We start from the raw sequence: 21,050 nt of genomic DNA on the forward strand, positions 1-21,050 counted from the left end.
AAGCTCTGTTCGATTCTTTCAGGGCATATGGCCGTTTTTAGTCGAAAATATTTGTTGTGGGAACACTTTTATTCTCCAATTCGTGGATTCAAAACATACTCATTCCCCAGGTGAGGCTCGAACTCACAACCTCCGCATTACTCAGTAACAGAGCAGTACTGCCATATAAGTAAGGCGCGCTAACCGATTGTGCCACTGGGAAAGATGAAACAAACAATTGAGTGCACTTTCAATAGTATAACCGCATTTTGTTCAATACCACTTGCGTCAGAAATATCGTGGAATTTTAATATTAGTTTTCTTTATTTAAATTTGACGGTTCTTATATAATTGTACGAATATAAGTTTAAAGTAATACATATACAGAACAAATACACTCATACGTAGCTGATATTTAACAGCACGGTTTATTATTAAAACTTTCTTGAAACTGGTGGGTAATACAAAATGACTCGAATTGAAGATATCTGACTACTTGCATTGAAAGATTGGCCAGGAATGTCACGCGCAGTGTCTTTTGTGACATTACTAACAATACGTCCAACACGTTTAATCCTTTTATTATCCAATACATCACAGTGTCCGGCTTTTCGTTTCGACTGACAACGTAGTATTTTGGCAATACTAAAGTCACTAAACTCATTTCCGTTTACATGTCTTTCTTGTGTTCTCTCGCTATGTGTAATCGAGGAAACGTAATTTGGCGTCTTTTTCTTGCATAACTCCACCGACGACGGCGTGCTTTCAGGTTTATATCGCGCAATATAATCCTCGTTCGCTTGGCTGTTAGTTGTTATAAACTCGTGGTTATTGGATTTCTTATATCCTCGACGACGGCGGCGGAAGTCGCTTTCAGCAAACATTTCTTTCCAACCCTCTGCTAGTCTCCAGAAATGACCGTGAGTCAGGTCATGTATACTACGAGGACTCTTGATGAAGCAATTGTTCAAAGAGAGGTTATGACGGATTGATTTCTTCCAACAAGGGCTCTTCTCACGATAACCCCTAAAAAATCGAAGAGCATCGGGGAAAATATTAATAATCATCCTTATCAATCGCTTGCTTTATTTTATTCGAATCTATGAAATTCACGATTTTTTTTTACATTTGTTGGCAACTTCCGCGCTAAAAAAGTTATGGCTATAACTAAATTTGACACGTTTTTCTTTTAAGCCCAATAAATTATTCATACATGTCAAGCTCTGTTCGATTCTTTCAGGGCATATGGCCGTTTTTAGTCGAAAATATTTGTTGTGGGAACACTTTTATTCTCCAATTCGTGGATTCAAAACATACTCATTCCCCAGGTGAGGCTCGAACTCACAACCTCCGCATTACTCAGTAACAGAGCAGTACTGCCATATAAGTACGGCGCGCTAACCGATTGTGCCACTGGGAAAGATGAAACAAACAATTGAGTGCACTTTCAATAGTATAACCGCATTTTGTTCAATACAACTTGCGTCAGAAATATCGTGGAATTTTAATATTAGTTTTCTTTATTTAAATTTGACGGTTCATATATAATTGTACGAATATAAGTTTAAAGTAATACATATACAGAACAAATACACTCATACGTAGCTGATATTTAACAGCACGGTTTATTATTAAAACTTTCTTGAAACTGGTGGGTAATACAAAATGACTCGAATTGAAGATATCTGACTACTTGCATTGAAAGATTGGCCAGGAATGTCACGCGCAGTGTCTTTTGTGACATTACTAACAATACGTCCAACACGTTTAATCCTTTTATTATCCAATACATCACAGTGTCCGGCTTTTCGTTTCGACTGACAACGTAGTATTTTGGCAATACTAAAGTCACTAAACTCATTTCCGTTTACATGTCTTTCTTGTGTTCTCTCGCTATGTGTAATCGAGGAAACGTAATTTGGCGTCTTTTTCTTGCATAACTCCACCGACGACGGCGTGCTTTCAGGTTTATATCGCGCAATATAATCCTCGTTCGCTTGGTTGTTAGTTGTTATAAACTCGTGGTTATTGGATTTCTTATATCCTCGACGACGGCGGCGGAAGTCGCTTTCAGGAAACATTTCTTTCCAACCCTCTGCTAGTCTCCAGAAATGACCGTGAGTCAGGTCATGTATACTACGAGGACTCTTGATGAAGCAATTGTTCAAAGAGAGGTTATGACGGATTGATTTCTTCCAGCAAGGGCTCTTCTCACGATAATACGTAAAAGTTGTCTCTATATAGCGGTAGATATCTTTCAATGTAGCCCTCTGTTCCGCGTATGACCTTATAGCCAAGACGATAAGTGCTGCGAAGCTATACGGCGGTCGGTCTATGCATGACAATCTATTGTGAGAGTTGAAATTACTGGTATACGGTGGATTGGCATATATATGCTGTGTGCGTGAGTAAATATCTGCAGCATACATTAAGTTACCTCTTGGATTGTGCATCGTCATCTTGAATGATGTAATTTTTGTGAATTTAAGAATGGCTTGAGTCAACAAGGTAGACCATATGTCACCTTGAAATCTGCATATTATTCAAAATAACCCAATCAGAGAGCAGGAAAACAAATGGCATTAACCCCTAATTAAAATACAGCACTTAATGGCGATAATCGAACAAATTTACCTATTGTGTTATCCGTAATATCATGTGCTTTGCACTTTCATAAATATCTCACCTGTTACATAATCTATATAAAGTGTATTGGGTTATTGTTTTATAGCATGGATGAATGACATGTAATGTACGCGAAAATTATTGAATATCATTCTTGAAATGAACATAGATCATCCGTAATTTCAATTTGCCAATCAGTAAACGATCACAAGATGGCGCTCCAACAAACAGTCTGCTTAACAGCGCCCTCAAAATAGTAGAATTATATAACCGTCTTAAGCAAGTCAATGACATCTATTCTTCTACCTGAATAATGCATCACCACTGGACGTTTTTAGCAGGCTTTGTAAACACTGGGTAAATAAATAAGTAAATAACAGCACTTCACAGGATTGCAAGCAATTATCGTTAGATTTATACGTCAGCTGTGATGCCATTTATCCATTTTAATTGAGTCGGGTTAAGCAGGTGTTTAACTCAAATTCGACGTATTTGCAATTTTGCGACCATATAAATGGCGATCGATGTCATTTAAATTAGATGAAACTAAATGCTGGAGATTGGATCGCGAATGGAATTTGCGATTTGGAAATGTTTCGATTCAATTATTCTCCAATTCGTGGATTCAAAACATACTCATTCCCCAGGTGAGGCTCGAACTCACAATCTCCGCATTACTCAGTAACAGAGCAGTACTGCCATATAAGTACGGCGCGCTAACCGATTGTGCCACTGGGGAACATGAAATAAACAATTGAGTGCACTTTCAATAGTATAACCGCATTTTGTTCAATACAACTTGTGTCAGAAATCTCGTGGAATTTTAATATTAGTTCTCTTTATTTAAATTTGACGGTTCATATATAATTGTACGAATATAAGTTAAAAGTAATACATATACAGAACAAATACACTCATACGTAGCTGATATTTAGCAGCACGGTTTATTATTAAAACTTTCTTGAAACTGGTGGGTAATACAAAATGACTCGAATTGAAGATATCTGACTACTTGCATTGAAAGATTGGCCAGGAATGTCACGCGCAGTGTCTTTTGTGACATTACTAACAATACGTCCAACACGTTTAATCCTTTTATTATCCAATACATCACAGTGTCCGGCTTTTCGTTTCGACTGACAACGTAGTATTTTGGCAATACTAAAGTCACTAAACTCATTTCCGTTTACATGTCTTTCTTGTGTTCTCTCGCTATGTGTAATCGAGGAAACGTAATTTGGCGTCTTTTTCTTGCATGACTCCACCGACGACGGCGTGCTTTCAGGTTTATATCGCGCAATATAATCCTCGTTCGCTTGGCTGTTAGTTGTTATAAACTCGTGGTTATTGGATTTCTTATATCCTCGACGACGGCGGCGGAAGTCGCTTTCAGCAAACATTTCTTTCCAACCCTCTGCTAGTCTCCAGAAATGACCGTGAGTCAGGTCATGTATACTACGAGGACTCTTGATGAAGCAATTGTTCAAAGAGAGGTTATGACGGATTGATTTCTTCCAGCAAAGGCTCTTCTCACGATAATACGGAAAAGTTGTCTCTATATAGCGGTAGATATCTTTCAATGTAGCCCTCTGTTCAGCGTATGACCTTATAGCCAAGACGATAAGTGCTACGAAGCTATACGGCGGTCGGTCTATGCATGACAATCTATTGTGAGAGTTGAAATTACTGGTATACGGTGGATTGGCATACATATGCTGTGTGCGTGAGTAAATATCTGCAGCATACATTAAGTTACCTCTTGGATTGTGCATCGTCATCTTGAATGATGTAATTTTTGTGAATTTAAGAATGGCTTGAGTCAACAAGGTAGACCATATGTCACCTTGAAATCTGCATATTATTCAAAATAACCCAATCAGAGAGCAGGAAAACAAATGGCATTAACCCCTAATTAAAATACAGCACTTAATGGCGATAATCGAACAAATTTACCTATTGTGTTATCCGTAATATCATGTGCTTTGCACTTTCATAAATATCTCACCTGTTACATAATCTATATAAAGTGTATTGGGTTATTGTTTTATAGCATGGATGAATGAAATGTAATATACGTGAAAATTATTGAATATCATTCTTGAAATGAACATAGATCATCCGCAATTTCAATTTGCCAATCAGTAAACGATCACAAGATGGCGCTCCAACAAACAGTCTGCTTAACAGCGCCCTCAAAATAGTAGAATTATATAACCGTCTTAAGCAAGTCAATGACATCTATTCTTCTACCTGAATAATGCATCACCACTGGACGTTTTTAGCAGGCTTTGTAAACACTGGGTAAATAAATAAGTAAATAACAGCACTTCACAGGATTGCAAGCAATTATCGTTAGATTTATACGTCAGCTGTGATGCCATTTATCCATTTTAATTGAGTCGGGTTAAGCAGGTGTTTAACTCAAATTCGACGTATTTGCAATTTTGCGACCATATAAATGGCGATCGATGTCATTTAAATTAGATAAACCTAAATGCTGGAGATTGGATCGCGAATGGAATTTGCGATTTGGAAATGTTTCGATTCAATTATTCTCCAATTCGTGGATTCAAAACATACTCATTCCCCAGGTGAGGCTCGAACTCACAACCTCCGCATTACTCAGTAACAGAGCAGTACTGCCATATAAGTACGGCGCGCTAACCGATTGTGCCACTGGGGAACATGAAATAAACAATTGAGTGCACTTTCAATAGTATAACCGCATTTTGTTCAATACAACTTGTGTCAGAAATCTCGTGGAATTTTAATATTAGTTCTCTTTATTTAAATTTGACGGTTCATATATAATTGTACGAATATAAGTTAAAAGTAATACATATACAGAACAAATACACTCATACGTAGCTGATATTTAGCAGCACGGTTTATTATTAAAACTTTCTTGAAACTGGTGGGTAATACAAAATGACTCGAATTGAAGATATCTGACTACTTGCATTGAAAGATTGGCCAGGAATGTCACGCGCAGTGTCTTTTGTGACATTACTAACAATACGTCCAACACGTTTAATCCTTTTATTATCCAATACATCACAGTGTCCGGCTTTTCGTTTCGACTGACAACGTAGTATTTTGGCAATACTAAAGTCACTAAACTCATTTCCGTTTACATGTCTTTCTTGTGTTCTCTCGCTATGTGTAATCGAGGAAACGTAATTTGGCGTCTTTTTCTTGCATGACTCCACCGACGACGGCGTGCTTTCAGGTTTATATCGCGCAATATAATCCTCGTTCGCTTGGCTGTTAGTTGTTATAAACTCGTGGTTATTGGATTTCTTATATCCTCGACGACGGCGGCGGAAGTCGCTTTCAGCAAACATTTCTTTCCAACCCTCTGCTAGTCTCCAGAAATGACCGTGAGTCAGGTCATGTATACTACGAGGACTCTTGATGAAGCAATTGTTCAAAGAGAGGTTATGACGGATTGATTTCTTCCAGCAAAGGCTCTTCTCACGATAATACGGAAAAGTTGTCTCTATATAGCGGTAGATATCTTTCAATGTAGCCCTCTGTTCAGCGTATGACCTTATAGCCAAGACGATAAGTGCTACGAAGCTATACGGCGGTCGGTCTATGCATGACAATCTATTGTGAGAGTTGAAATTACTGGTATACGGTGGATTGGCATACATATGCTGTGTGCGTGAGTAAATATCTGCAGCATACATTAAGTTACCTCTTGGATTGTGCATCGTCATCTTGAATGATGTAATTTTTGTGAATTTAAGAATGGCTTGAGTCAACAAGGTAGACCATATGTCACCTTGAAATCTGCATATTATTCAAAATAACCCAATCAGAGAGCAGGAAAACAAATGGCATTAACCCCTAATTAAAATACAGCACTTAATGGCGATAATCGAACAAATTTACCTATTGTGTTATCCGTAATATCATGTGCTTTGCACTTTCATAAATATCTCACCTGTTACATAATCTATATAAAGTGTATTGGGTTATTGTTTTATAGCATGGATGAATGAAATGTAATATACGTGAAAATTATTGAATATCATTCTTGAAATGAACATAGATCATCCGCAATTTCAATTTGCCAATCAGTAAACGATCACAAGATGGCGCTCCAACAAACAGTCTGCTTAACAGCGCCCTCAAAATAGTAGAATTATATAACCGTCTTAAGCAAGTCAATGACATCTATTCTTCTACCTGAATAATGCATCACCACTGGACGTTTTTAGCAGGCTTTGTAAACACTGGGTAAATAAATAAGTAAATAACAGCACTTCACAGGATTGCAAGCAATTATCGTTAGATTTATACGTCAGCTGTGATGCCATTTATCCATTTTAATTGAGTCGGGTTAAGCAGGTGTTTAACTCAAATTCGACGTATTTGCAATTTTGCGACCATATAAATGGCGATCGATGTCATTTAAATTAGATAAACCTAAATGCTGGAGATTGGATCGCGAATGGAATTTGCGATTTGGAAATGTTTCGATTCAATTATTCTCCAATTCGTGGATTCAAAACATACTCATTCCCCAGGTGAGGCTCGAACTCACAACCTCCGCATTACTCAGTAACAGAGCAGTACTGCCATATAAGTACGGCACGCTAACCGATTGTGCCACTGGGGAACATGAAATAAACAATTGAGTGCACTTTCAATAGTATAACCGCATTTTGTTCAATACAACTTGTGTCAGAAATCTCGTGGAATTTTAATATTAGTTCTCTTTATTTAAATTTGACGGTTCATATATAATTGTACGAATATAAGTTAAAAGTAATACATATACAGAACAAATACACTCATACGTAGCTGATATTTAGCAGCACGGTTTATTATTAAAACTTTCTTGAAACTGGTGGGTAATACAAAATGACTCGAATTGAAGATATCTGACTACTTGCATTGAAAGATTGGCCAGGAATGTCACGCGCAGTGTCTTTTGTGACATTACTAACAATACGTCCAACACGTTTAATCCTTTTATTATCCAATACATCACAGTGTCCGGCTTTTCGTTTCGACTGACAACGTAGTATTTTGGCAATACTAAAGTCACTAAACTCATTTCCGTTTACATGTCTTTCTTGTGTTCTCTCGCTATGTGTAATCGAGGAAACGTAATTTGGCGTCTTTTTCTTGCATGACTCCACCGACGACGGCGTGCTTTCAGGTTTATATCGCGCAATATAATCCTCGTTCGCTTGGCTGTTAGTTGTTATAAACTCGTGGTTATTGGATTTCTTATATCCTCGACGACGGCGGCGGAAGTCGCTTTCAGCAAACATTTCTTTCCAACCCTCTGCTAGTCTCCAGAAATGACCGTGAGTCAGGTCATGTATACTACGAGGACTCTTGATGAAGCAATTGTTCAAAGAGAGGTTATGACGGATTGATTTCTTCCAGCAAAGGCTCTTCTCACGATAATACGGAAAAGTTGTCTCTATATAGCGGTAGATATCTTTCAATGTAGCCCTCTGTTCAGCGTATGACCTTATAGCCAAGACGATAAGTGCTACGAAGCTATACGGCGGTCGGTCTATGCATGACAATCTATTGTGAGAGTTGAAATTACTGGTATACGGTGGATTGGCATACATATGCTGTGTGCGTGAGTAAATATCTGCAGCATACATTAAGTTACCTCTTGGATTGTGCATCGTCATCTTGAATGATGTAATTTTTGTGAATTTAAGAATGGCTTGAGTCAACAAGGTAGACCATATGTCACCTTGAAATCTGCATATTATTCAAAATAACCCAATCAGAGAGCAGGAAAACAAATGGCATTAACCCCTAATTAAAATACAGCACTTAATGGCGATAATCGAACAAATTTACCTATTGTGTTATCCGTAATATCATGTGCTTTGCACTTTCATAAATATCTCACCTGTTACATAATCTATATAAAGTGTATTGGGTTATTGTTTTATAGCATGGATGAATGAAATGTAATATACGTGAAAATTATTGAATATCATTCTTGAAATGAACATAGATCATCCGCAATTTCAATTTGCCAATCAGTAAACGATCACAAGATGGCGCTCCAACAAACAGTCTGCTTAACAGCGCCCTCAAAATAGTAGAATTATATAACCGTCTTAAGCAAGTCAATGACATCTATTCTTCTACCTGAATAATGCATCACCACTGGACGTTTTTAGCAGGCTTTGTAAACACTGGGTAAATAAATAAGTAAATAACAGCACTTCACAGGATTGCAAGCAATTATCGTTAGATTTATACGTCAGCTGTGATGCCATTTATCCATTTTAATTGAGTCGGGTTAAGCAGGTGTTTAACTCAAATTCGACGTATTTGCAATTTTGCGACCATATAAATGGCGATCGATGTCATTTAAATTAGATAAACCTAAATGCTGGAGATTGGATCGCGAATGGAATTTGCGATTTGGAAATGTTTCGATTCAATTATTCTCCAATTCGTGGATTCAAAACATACTCATTCCCCAGGTGAGGCTCGAACTCACAACCTCCGCATTACTCAGTAACAGAGCAGTACTGCCATATAAGTACGGCGCGCTAACCGATTGTGCCACTGGGGAACATGAAATAAACAATTGAGTGCACTTTCAATAGTATAACCGCATTTTGTTCAATACAACTTGTGTCAGAAATCTCGTGGAATTTTAATATTAGTTCTCTTTATTTAAATTTGACGGTTCATATATAATTGTACGAATATAAGTTAAAAGTAATACATATACAGAACAAATACACTCATACGTAGCTGATATTTAGCAGCACGGTTTATTATTAAAACTTTCTTGAAACTGGTGGGTAATACAAAATGACTCGAATTGAAGATATCTGACTACTTGCATTGAAAGATTGGCCAGGAATGTCACGCGCAGTGTCTTTTGTGACATTACTAACAATACGTCCAACACGTTTAATCCTTTTATTATCCAATACATCACAGTGTCCGGCTTTTCGTTTCGACTGACAACGTAGTATTTTGGCAATACTAAAGTCACTAAACTCATTTCCGTTTACATGTCTTTCTTGTGTTCTCTCGCTATGTGTAATCGAGGAAACGTAATTTGGCGTCTTTTTCTTGCATGACTCCACCGACGACGGCGTGCTTTCAGGTTTATATCGCGCAATATAATCCTCGTTCGCTTGGCTGTTAGTTGTTATAAACTCGTGGTTATTGGATTTCTTATATCCTCGACGACGGCGGCGGAAGTGGCTTTCAGCAAACATTTCTTTCCAACCCTCTGCTAGTCTCCAGAAATGACCGTGAGTCAGGTCATGTATACTACGAGGACTCTTGAAGAAGCAATTGTTCAAAGAGAGTTTATGACGGATTGAATTCTTCCAGGCAAGGCTCTTCACACGATAATACGTAAAAGTTGTCTCTATATAGCGGTAGATATCTTTCAATGTAGCCCTCTGTTTCGCGTATGACCTTATAGCCAAGACGATAAGTGCTGCGAAGCTATACGGCGGTCGGTCTATGCATGACAATCTATTGTGAGAGTTGAAATTACTGGTATACGGTGGATTGGCATACATATGCTGTGTGCGTGAGTAAATATCTGCTGCATACATTGAGTTACCTCTTGGATTGTGCATCGTCATCTCGAATGATGTAATTTTTGTGAATTTAAGAATGGCTTGAGTCAACAAGGTAGACCATATGTCACCTTGAAATCTGCATATTATTCAAAATAACCCAATCAGAGAGCAGGAAAACAAATGGCATTAACCCCTAATTAAAATACAGCACTTAATGGCGATAATCGAACAAATTTACCTATTGTGTTATCCGTAATATCATGTGCTTTGCACTTTCATAAATATCTCACCTGTTACATAATCTATATAAAGTGTATTGGGTTATTGTTTTATAGCATGGATGAATGAAATGTAATATACGTGAAAATTATTGAATATCATTCTTGAAATGAACATAGATCATCCGCAATTTCAATTTGCCAATCAGTAAACGATCACAAGATGGCGCTCCAACAAACAGTCTGCTTAACAGCGCCCTCAAAATAGTAGAATTATATAACCGTCTTAAGCAAGTCAATGACATCTATTCTTCTACCTGAATAATGCATCACCACTGGACGTTTTTAGCAGGCTTTGTAAACACTGGGTAAATAAATAAGTAAATAACAGCACTTCACAGGATTGCAAGCAATTATCGTTAGATTTATACGTCAGCTGTGATGCCATTTATCCATTTTAATTGAGTCGGGTTAAGCAGGTGTTTAACTCAAATTCGACGTATTTGCAATTTTGCGACCATATAATTGGCGATCGATGTCATTTAAATTAGATGAAACTAAATGCTGGAGATTGGATCGCGAATGGAATTTGCGATTTGGAAATGTTTCGATTCAATTATTCTCCAATTCGTGGATTCAAAACATAATCATTCCCCAGGTGAGGCTCGAACTCACAACCTCCGCATTACTCAGTAACAGAGCAGTACTGCCATATAAGTACGGCGCGCTAACCGATTGTGCCACTGGGGAACATGAAATAAACAATTGAGTGCACTTTCAATAGTATAACCGCATTTTGTTCAATACAACTTGTGTCAGAAATCTCGTGGAATTTTAATATTAGTTCTCTTTATTTAAATTTGACGGTTCATATATAATTGTACGAATATAAGTTAAAAGTAATACATATACAGAACAAATACACTCATACGTAGCTGATATTTAGCAGCACGGTTTATTATTAAAACTTTCTTGAAACTGGTGGGTAATACAAAATGACTCGAATTGAAGATATCTGACTACTTGCATTGAAAGATTGGCCAGGAATGTCACGCGCAGTGTCTTTTGTGACATTACTAACAATACGTCCAACACGTTTAGTCCTTTTATTATCCAATACATCACAGTGTCCGGCTTTTCGTTTCGACTGACAACGTAGTATTTTGGCAATACTAAAGTCACTAAACTCATTTCCGTTTACATGTCTTTCTTGTGTTCTCTCGCTATGTGTAATCGAGGAAACGTAATTTGGCGTCTTTTTCTTGCATGACTCCACCGACGACGGCGTGCTTTCAGGTTTATATCGCGCAATATAATCCTCGTTCGCTTGGCTGTTAGTTGTTATAAACTCGTGGTTATTGGATTTCTTATATCCTCGACGACGGCGGCGGAAGTGGCTTTCAGCAAACATTTCTTTCCAACCCTCTGCTAGTCTCCAGAAATGACCGTGAGTCAGGTCATGTATACTACGAGGACTCTTGAAGAAGCAATTGTTCAAAGAGAGGTTATGACGGATTGAATTCTTCCAGGCAAGGCTCTTCACACGATAATACGTAAAAGTTGTCTCTATATAGCGGTAGATATCTTTCAATGTAGCCCTCTGTTCCGCGTATGACCTTATAGCCAAGACGATAAGTGCTGCGAAGCTATACGGCGGTCGGTCTATGCATGACAATCTATTGTGAGAGTTGAAATTACTGGTATACGGTGGATTGGCATACATATGCTGTGTGCGTGAGTAAATATCTGCTGCATACATTGAGTTACCTCTTGGATTGTGCATCGTCATCTCGAATGATGTAATTTTTGTGAATTTAAGAATGGCTTGAGTCAACAAGGTAGACCATATGTCACCTTGAAATCTGCATATTATTCAAAATAACCCAATCAGAGAGCAGGAAAACAAATGGCATTAACCCCTAATTAAAATACAGCACTTAATGGCGATAATCGAACAAATTTACCTATTGTGTTATCCGTAATATCATGTGCTTTGCACTTTCATAAATATCTCACCTGTTACATAATCTATATAAAGTGTATTGGGTTATTGTTTTATAGCATGGATGAATGAAATGTAATATACGTGAAAATTATTGAATATCATTCTTGAAATGAACATAGATCATCCGCAATTTAAATTTGCCAATCAGTAAACGATCACAAGATGGCGCTCCAACAAACAGTCTGCTTAACAGCGCCCTCAAAATAGTAGAATTATATAACCGTCTTAAGCAAGTCAATGACATCTATTCTTCTACCTGAATAATGCATCACCACTGGACGTTTTTAGCAGGCTTTGTAAACACTGGGTAAATAAATAAGTAAATAACAGCACTTCACAGGATTGCAAGCAATTATCGTTAGATTTATACGTCAGCTGTGATGCCATTTATCCATTTTAATTGAGTCGGGTTAAGCAGGTGTTTAACTCAAATTCGACGTATTTGCAATTTTGCGACCATATAAATGGCGATCGATGTCATTTAAATTAGATGAAACTAAATGCTGGAGATTGGATCGCGAATGGAATTTGCGATTTGGAAATGTTTCGATTCAATTATTCTCCAATTCGTGGATTCAAAACATACTCATTCCCCAGGTGAGGCTCGAACTCACAACCTCCGCATTACTCAGTAACAGAGCAGTACTGCCATATAAGTACGGCGCGCTAACCGATTGTGCCACTGGGGAACATGAAATAAACAATTGAGTGCACTTTCAATAGTATAACCGCATTTTGTTCAATACAACTTGTGTCAGAAATCTCGTGGAATTTTAATATTAGTTCTCTTTATTTAAATTTGACGGTTCATATATAATTGTACGAATATAAGTTAAAAGTAATACATATACAGAACAAATACACTCATACGTAGCTGATATTTAGCAGCACGGTTTATTATTAAAACTTTCTTGAAACTGGTGGGTAATACAAAATGACTCGAATTGAAGATATCTGACTACTTGCATTGAAAGATTGGCCAGGAATGTCACGCGCAGTGTCTTTTGTGACATTACTAACAATACGTCCAACACGTTTAATCCTTTTATTATCCAATACATCACAGTGTCCGGCTTTTCGTTTCGACTGACAACGTAGTATTTTGGCAATACTAAAGTCACTAAACTCATTTCCGTTTACATGTCTTTCTTGTGTTCTCTCGCTATGTGTAATCGAGGAAACGTAATTTGGCGTCTTTTTCTTGCATGACTCCACCGACGACGGCGTGCTTTCAGGTTTATATCGCGCAATATAATCCTCGTTCGCTTGGCTGTTAGTTGTTATAAACTCGTGGTTATTGGATTTCTTATATCCTCGACGACGGCGGCGGAAGTCGCTTTCAGCAAACATTTCTTTCCAACCCTCTGCTAGTCTCCAGAAATGACCGTGAGTCAGGTCATGTATACTACGAGGACTCTTGATGAAGCAATTGTTCAAAGAGAGGTTATGACGGATTGATTTCTTCCAGCAAGGGCTCTTCTCACGATAATACGGAAAAGTTGTCTCTATATAGCGGTAGATATCTTTCAATGTAGCCCTCTGTTCAGCGTATGACCTTATAGCCAAGACGATAAGTGCTACGAAGCTATACGGCGGTCGGTCTATGCATGACAATCTATTGTGAGAGTTGAAATTACTGGTATACGGTGGATTGGCATACATATGCTGTGTGCGTGAGTAAATATCTGCAGCATACATTAAGTTACCTCTTGGATTGTGCATCGTCATCTTGAATGATGTAATTTTTGTGAATTTAAGAATGGCTTGAGTCAACAAGGTAGACCATATGTCACCTTGAAATCTGCATATTATTCAAAATAACCCAATCAGAGAGCAGGAAAACAAATGGCATTAACCCCTAATTAAAATACAGCACTTAATGGCGATAATCGAACAAATTTACCTATTGTGTTATCCGTAATATCATGTGCTTTGCACTTTCATAAATATCTCACCTGTTACATAATCTATATAAAGTGTATTGGGTTATTGTTTTATAGCATGGATGAATGAAATGTAATATACGTGAAAATTATTGAATATCATTCTTGAAATGAACATAGATCATCCGCAATTTCAATTTGCCAATCAGTAAACGATCACAAGATGGCGCTCCAACAAACAGTCTGCTTAACAGCGCCCTCAAAATAGTAGAATTATATAACCGTCTTAAGCAAGTCAATGACATCTATTCTTCTACCTGAATAATGCATCACCACTGGACGTTTTTAGCAGGCTTTGTAAACACTGGGTAAATAAATAAGTAAATAACAGCACTTCACAGGATTGCAAGCAATTATCGTTAGATTTATACGTCAGCTGTGATGCCATTTATCCATTTTAATTGAGTCGGGTTAAGCAGGTGTTTAACTCAAATTCGACGTATTTGCAATTTTGCGACCATATAAATGGCGATCGATGTCATTTAAATTAGATGAAACTAAATGCTGGAGATTGGATCGCGAATGGAATTTGCGATTTGGATATGTTTCGATTCAATTATTCTCCAATTCGTGGATTCAAAACATAATCATTCCCCAGGTGAGGCTCGAACTCACAACCTCCGCATTACTCAGTAACAGAGCAGTACTGCCATATAAGTACGGCGCGCTAACCGATTGTGCCACTGGGGAACATGAAATAAACAATTGAGTGCACTTTCAATAGTATAACCGCATTTTGTTCAATACAACTTGTGTCAGAAATCTCGTGGAATTTTAATATTAGTTCTCTTTATTTAAATTTGACGGTTCATATATAATTGTACGAATATAAGTTTAAAGTAATACATATACAGAACAAATACACTCATACGTAGCTGATATTTAGCAGCACGGTTTATTATTAAAACTTTCTTGAAACTGGTGGGTAATACAAAATGACTCGAATTGAAGATATCTGACTACTTGCATTGAAAGATTGGCCAGGAATGTCACGCGCAGTGTCTTTTGTGACATTACTAACAATACGTCCAACACGTTTAATCCTTTTATTACCCAATACATCACAGTGTCCGGCTTTTCGTTTCGACTGACAACGTAGTATTTTGGCAATACTAAAGTCACTAAACTCATTTCCGTTTACATGTCTTTCTTGTGTTCTCTCGCTATGTGTAATCGAGGAAACGTAATTTGGCGTCTTTTTCTTGCATGACTCCACCGACGACGGCGTGCTTTCAGGTTTATATCGCGCAATATAATCCTCGTTCGCTTGGCTGTTAGTTGTTATAAACTCGTGGCTATTGGATTTCTTATATCCTCGACGACGGCGGCGGAAGTCGCTTTCAGCAAACATTTCTTTCCAACCCTCTGCTAGTCTCCAGAAATGACCGTGAGTCAGGTCATGTATACTACGAGGACTCTTGATGAAGCAATTGTTCAAAGAGAGGTTATGGCGGATTGATTTCTTCCAGCAAGGGCTCTTCTCACGATAATACGGAAAAGTTGTCTCTATATAGCGGTAGATATCTTTCAATGTAGCCCTCTGTTCCGCGTATGACCTTATAGCCAAGACGATAAGTGCTACGAAGCTATACGGCGGTCGGTCTATGCATGACAATCTATTGTGAGAGTTGAAATTACTGGTATACGGTGGATTGGCATACATATACTGTGTGCGTGAGTAAATATCTGCAGCATACATTAAGTTACCTCTTGGATTGTGCATCGTCATCTCGAATGATGTAATTTTTGTGAATTTAAGAATGGCTTGAGTCAACAAGGTAGACCATATGTCACCTTGAAATCTGCATATTATTCAAAATAACCCAATCAGAGAGCAGGAAAACAAATGGCATTAACCCCTAATTAAAATACAGCACTTAATGGCGATAATCGAACAAATTTACCTATTGTGTTATCCGTAATATCATGTGATTTGCACTTTCATAAATATCTCACCTGTTACATAATCTATATAAACTGTATTGGGTTATTGTTTTATAGCATGGATGAATGACATGTAATGTACGCGAAAATTATTGAATATCATTCTTGAAATGAACATAGATCATCCGTAATTTCAATTTGCCAATCAGTAAACGATCACAAGATGGCGCTCCAACAAACAGTCTGCTTAACAGCGCCCTCAAAATAGTAGAATTATATAACCGTCTTAAGCAAGTCAATGACATCTATTCTTCTACCTGAATAATGCATCACCACTGGACGTTTTTAGCAGGCTTTGTAAACACTGGGTAAATAAATAAGTAAAAAACAGCACTTCACAGGATTGCAAGCAATTATCGTTAGATTTATACGTCAGCTGTGATGCCATTTATCCATTTTAATTGAGTCGGGTTAAGCAGGTGTTTAACTCAAATTCGACGTATTTGCAATTTTGCGACCATATAAATGGCGATCGATGTCATTTAAATTAGATGAAACTAAATGCTAGAGATTGGATCGCGAATGGAATTTGCGATTTGGAAATGTTTCGATTCAATTATTCTCCAATTCGTGGATTCAAAACATACTCATTCCCCAGGTGAGGCTCGAACTCACAACCTCCGCATTACTCAGTAACAGAGCAGTACTGCCATATAAGTACGGCGCGCTAACCGATTGTGCCACTGGGGAAGATGAAACAAACAATTGAGTGCACTTTCAATAGTATAACCGCATTTTGTTCAAAACAACTTGCGTCAGAAATCTCGTGGAATTTTAATATTAGTTCTCTTTATTTAAATTTTACGGTTTATATATAATTGTACGAATATAAGTTAAAAGTAAAACATATACAGAACAAATGCACTCATACGTAGCTGATATTTAGCAGCACGGTTTATTATTAAAACTTTCTTGAAACTGGTGGGTAATACAAAATGACTCGAATTGAAGATATCTGACTACTTGCATTGAAAGATTGGCCAGGAATGTCACGCGCAGTGTCTTTTGTGACATTACTAACAATACGTCCAACACGTTTAATCCTTTTATTGTTCGATACATCACAGTGTCCGGCTTTTCGTTTCGACTGACAACGTAGTATTTTGGCAATACTAAAGTCACTAAACTCATTTCCGTTTACATGTCTTTCTTGTGTTCTCTCGCTATGTGTAATCGAGGAAACGTAATTTGGCGTCTTTTTCTTGCATGACTCCATCGACGACGGCGTGCTTTCAGGTTTATATCGCGCAATATAATCCTCGTTCGCTTGGCTGTTAGTTGTTATAAACTCGTGGTTATTGGATTTCTTATATCCTCGACGACGGCGGCGGAAGTCGCTTTCAGCAAACATTTCAGAGAATCAGAGAGCAGGAAATCAAATGCCATTAACCCCTAATTACAATCAGCACTTATTGGCGATAATCGAACAAATTCACCTATTGTGATATCCGTATTAACATGTGCTTCGCACTTTCATAAATACCTCACCTGTTACATAATCTATATAAAGTGTATTGGGTTATTGTTTTATAGCATGGATGAATGAAATGTAATATACGTGAAAATTATTGAATATCATTCTTGAAATGAACATAGATCATCCGAAATTTCAATATGCCAATCAGTAAACGATCACAAGATGGCGCTCCAACAAACAGTCTGCTTAACAGCGCCCTCAAAATAGTAGAATTATATAACCGCCTTAAGCAAGTCAATGACATCTATTATTCTACTTGAATAATGCATCACCACTGGACGTTTTTAGCAGGCTTTGTAACCACTGGGTAAATAAATAAGTAAAAAACAGCACTTCACAGGATTGCATGCAATTATCGTTAGATATATACGCAAGCTGTGATGCCATTTATCCATTTTAATTGAGTCGGGTTAAACAGGTGTTTGACTCAAATTCTAGGTATTTTCAATTTTGTGACAATAAAAATGGCGATCGATGTCATTTAAATTATATAAAATAAATGCTGGAGATTGGATCGCGAATGGAATTTGCGATTTGGAAATGTTTCGATTCAATTATTCTCCAATTCGTGGATTCAAAACATACTCATTCCCCAGGTGAGGCTCGAACTCACAACCTCCGCATTACTCAGTAACAGAGCAGTACTGCCATATAAGTACGGCGCGCTAACCGATTGTGCCACTGGGGAAGATGAAACAAACAATTGAGTGCACTTTCAATAGTATAACCGCATTTTGTTCAATACAACTTGCGTCAGAAATCTCGTGGAATTTTAATATTAGTTCTCTTTATTTAAATTTGACGGTTCATATATAATTGTACGAATATAAGTTAAAAGTAATACATATACAGAACAAATACACTCACACGTAGCTGATATTTAGCAGCACGGTTTATTATTAAAACTTTCTTGAAACTGGTGGGTAATACAAAATGACTCGAATTGAAGATATCTGACTACTTGCATTGAAAGATTGGCCAGGAATGTCACGCTCAGTGTCTTTTTTGACATTACTAACAATACGTCCAACACGTTTAATCCTTTTATTATCCAATACATCACAGTGTCCGGCTTTTCGTTTCGACTGACAACGTAGTATTTTGGCAATACTAAAGTCACTAAACTCATTTCCGTTTACATGTCTTTCTTGTGTTCTCTCGCTATGTGTAATCAAGGAAACGTAATTTGGCGTCTTTTTCTTGCATGACTCCACCGACGACGGCGTGCTTTCAGGTTTATATCGCGCAATATAATCCTCGTTCGCTTGGCTGTTAGTTGTTATAAACTCGTGGTTATTGGATTTCTAATATCCTCGACGACAGCGGCGGAAGTCGCTTTCAGCAAACATTTCTTTCCAACCCTCTGCTAGTCTCCAGAAATGACCGTGAGTCAGGTCATGTATACTACGAGGACTCTTGATGAAGCAATTTTTTACAGAGAGGTTTTGACGGATTGAATTCTTCCAGCCAGGGCTCTTCACCCGATAATACGGAAAAGGTGTCTCTATATAGCGGTAGATATCTTTCAATGTAGCCCTCTGTTCCGCGTTTGACCTTATAGCCAAGACGATAAGTGCTACGAAGCTATACGGCGGTCGGTCTACGCATGACAATGTACTGTGAGAGTTGAAATTACTGGTATAAGGTGGATTGGCATACATATACTGTATGCGTGAGTAAACATCTGCAGCATACATTACGTTACCTCTTGGATTGTGCATCGTCATCTCGAATGATGTATTTTTTGTGAATTTAAGAATGGTTTGAGTCAACAAGGTAGACGTTAAGTCACCTTGAAATCTGCATATTATTCAAAATAACCCAATCAGAGAGCAGGAAATCAAATGCCATTAACCCCTAATTACAATTCAGCACTTATTGGCGATAACCGAAGAAATTCACCTATTGTGATATCCGTAATAACATGTGCTTCGCACTTTCATAAATACCTCACCTGTTACATAATCTATATAAAGTGTATTGGGTTATTGTTTTATAGCATGCATAAATGAAATGTAATGTACGTGAAAATTATTGAATGTCATTCATGAAATGAGCATAGATCATCCGTGATTTCAATATGCCAATCAGTAAACGATCACAAGATGGCGCTCCAACAAACAGTCTGCTTAACAGCGCCCTCAAAATCGTAGAATTATATAACCGTCTTAAGCAAGTCAGTGACATCCATTCTTCTACCTGAATAATGCATCACCACTGGACGTTTTTAGCAGGCTTTGTAAACACTGGGTAAATAAATAAGTAAAAAACAGCACTTCACAGGATTGCAAGCAATTATCGTTAGATTTATACGTCAGCTGTGATGCCATTTATCCATTTTAATTGAATCGGGTTAATCAGGTGTTTAACTCAAATTCGACGTATTTGCAATTTTGTGACCATAAAAGTGGCGATCGATGTCATTTAAATTAGATGAAATAAATGCTGGAGATTGGATTGCGAATGGAATTTGCGATTTGGAAATGTTTCGATTCAATTTTTCTCCAATTCGTGGATCCAAAACATACTCATTCCACAGGTGAGGCTCGAACTCACAACCTTCGCATTACGCATTACTCAGTAACAGAGCAGTACTGCCATATAAGTAGGGCGCTCTAACCGATTGTGCCACTGGGGAAGATGAAACAACCCATTGAGTGCACTTTCAATAGGATAACCGCATTTTGTTTAATACAACTTGCGTCAGAAATGTCGTGGAATTTTAATATTAGTTCTCTTTATTTTAAATTTGACGGTTCATATATAATTGTACGAATATAAGTTTAAAGTAATACATATACAGAACAAATACACTCATACGTAGCTGATATTTAGCAGCACGGTTTATTATTAAAACTTTCTTGAAACTGGTGGGTAATACAAAATGACTCGACTTGAAGAAATCTGACTACTTGCATTGAAAGATTGACCAGGAATGTCACGCGCAGAGTCTTTTGTGTCATTACGAACAATACGTCCAACATGTTTAATCCTTTTATTGTCCGATACATCACAGTGGCCGGCTTTTCGTTTCGGCTGACAGCTCAGTATTTTGGCAATACTAAAGTCACTAAACTGTTTTCCGTTTACATGTCTTTCTTGTGTTCTCTCGCTACGTGTAATCGAGGAAACGTAATTTGGCATATGTTTCTTGCATGACTCCACCGACGACGACGTGCTTTCAGGTTTATATCGGGTAATATAATCCTCGTTCGCTTGGCTGTTCGTTGTTATAAACTCGTGGTTATTGGATTTCTAATATCCTCGACGACGACGGCGGAAGTCGCTTTCAGAAAACATTTCTTTCCAACC

General features: G+C 37.6%; 10 non-coding genes across 10 annotated transcripts; all 10 read right to left on the minus strand.

Moving 5' to 3' along the window:
• Positions 1–1,299: 1,299 nt before the first annotated feature.
• TRNAI-UAU (transfer RNA isoleucine (anticodon UAU)) lies at positions 1,300–1,399 on the minus strand. The gene is made up of 2 exons: positions 1,362–1,399; positions 1,300–1,335 (listed from the first exon to the last, which is right to left on the minus strand). It is a non-coding gene; the product is annotated as a tRNA-Ile (tRNA).
• Positions 1,400–3,243: 1,844 nt separating this feature from the next.
• TRNAI-UAU (transfer RNA isoleucine (anticodon UAU)) lies at positions 3,244–3,343 on the minus strand. The gene is made up of 2 exons: positions 3,306–3,343; positions 3,244–3,279 (listed from the first exon to the last, which is right to left on the minus strand). It is a non-coding gene; the product is annotated as a tRNA-Ile (tRNA).
• Positions 3,344–5,187: 1,844 nt separating this feature from the next.
• On the minus strand, positions 5,188–5,287 carry TRNAI-UAU (transfer RNA isoleucine (anticodon UAU)). The gene is made up of 2 exons: positions 5,250–5,287; positions 5,188–5,223 (listed from the first exon to the last, which is right to left on the minus strand). It is a non-coding gene; the product is annotated as a tRNA-Ile (tRNA).
• Positions 5,288–7,131: 1,844 nt separating this feature from the next.
• TRNAI-UAU (transfer RNA isoleucine (anticodon UAU)) lies at positions 7,132–7,231 on the minus strand. Its single transcript has 2 exons — positions 7,194–7,231; positions 7,132–7,167 (listed from the first exon to the last, which is right to left on the minus strand). It is a non-coding gene; the product is annotated as a tRNA-Ile (tRNA).
• Positions 7,232–9,075: 1,844 nt separating this feature from the next.
• On the minus strand, positions 9,076–9,175 carry TRNAI-UAU (transfer RNA isoleucine (anticodon UAU)). Its single transcript has 2 exons — positions 9,138–9,175; positions 9,076–9,111 (listed from the first exon to the last, which is right to left on the minus strand). It is a non-coding gene; the product is annotated as a tRNA-Ile (tRNA).
• Positions 9,176–11,019: 1,844 nt separating this feature from the next.
• TRNAI-UAU (transfer RNA isoleucine (anticodon UAU)) lies at positions 11,020–11,119 on the minus strand. Its single transcript has 2 exons — positions 11,082–11,119; positions 11,020–11,055 (listed from the first exon to the last, which is right to left on the minus strand). It is a non-coding gene; the product is annotated as a tRNA-Ile (tRNA).
• Positions 11,120–12,963: 1,844 nt separating this feature from the next.
• On the minus strand, positions 12,964–13,063 carry TRNAI-UAU (transfer RNA isoleucine (anticodon UAU)). The gene is made up of 2 exons: positions 13,026–13,063; positions 12,964–12,999 (listed from the first exon to the last, which is right to left on the minus strand). It is a non-coding gene; the product is annotated as a tRNA-Ile (tRNA).
• A 1,844-nt stretch (positions 13,064–14,907) lies between these two features.
• TRNAI-UAU (transfer RNA isoleucine (anticodon UAU)) lies at positions 14,908–15,007 on the minus strand. The gene is made up of 2 exons: positions 14,970–15,007; positions 14,908–14,943 (listed from the first exon to the last, which is right to left on the minus strand). It is a non-coding gene; the product is annotated as a tRNA-Ile (tRNA).
• A 1,844-nt stretch (positions 15,008–16,851) lies between these two features.
• Positions 16,852–16,951, minus strand: TRNAI-UAU (transfer RNA isoleucine (anticodon UAU)). The gene is made up of 2 exons: positions 16,914–16,951; positions 16,852–16,887 (listed from the first exon to the last, which is right to left on the minus strand). It is a non-coding gene; the product is annotated as a tRNA-Ile (tRNA).
• Positions 16,952–18,326: 1,375 nt separating this feature from the next.
• On the minus strand, positions 18,327–18,426 carry TRNAI-UAU (transfer RNA isoleucine (anticodon UAU)). The gene is made up of 2 exons: positions 18,389–18,426; positions 18,327–18,362 (listed from the first exon to the last, which is right to left on the minus strand). It is a non-coding gene; the product is annotated as a tRNA-Ile (tRNA).
• Between the last annotated feature and the right edge of the window lie 2,624 nt (positions 18,427–21,050).

Source organism: Saccoglossus kowalevskii, chromosome 4 (genome assembly GCF_978046115.1).
Source record: "Saccoglossus kowalevskii chromosome 4, keSacKowa6.1, whole genome shotgun sequence".
NCBI lineage: Eukaryota > Metazoa > Hemichordata > Enteropneusta > Harrimaniidae > Saccoglossus > Saccoglossus kowalevskii.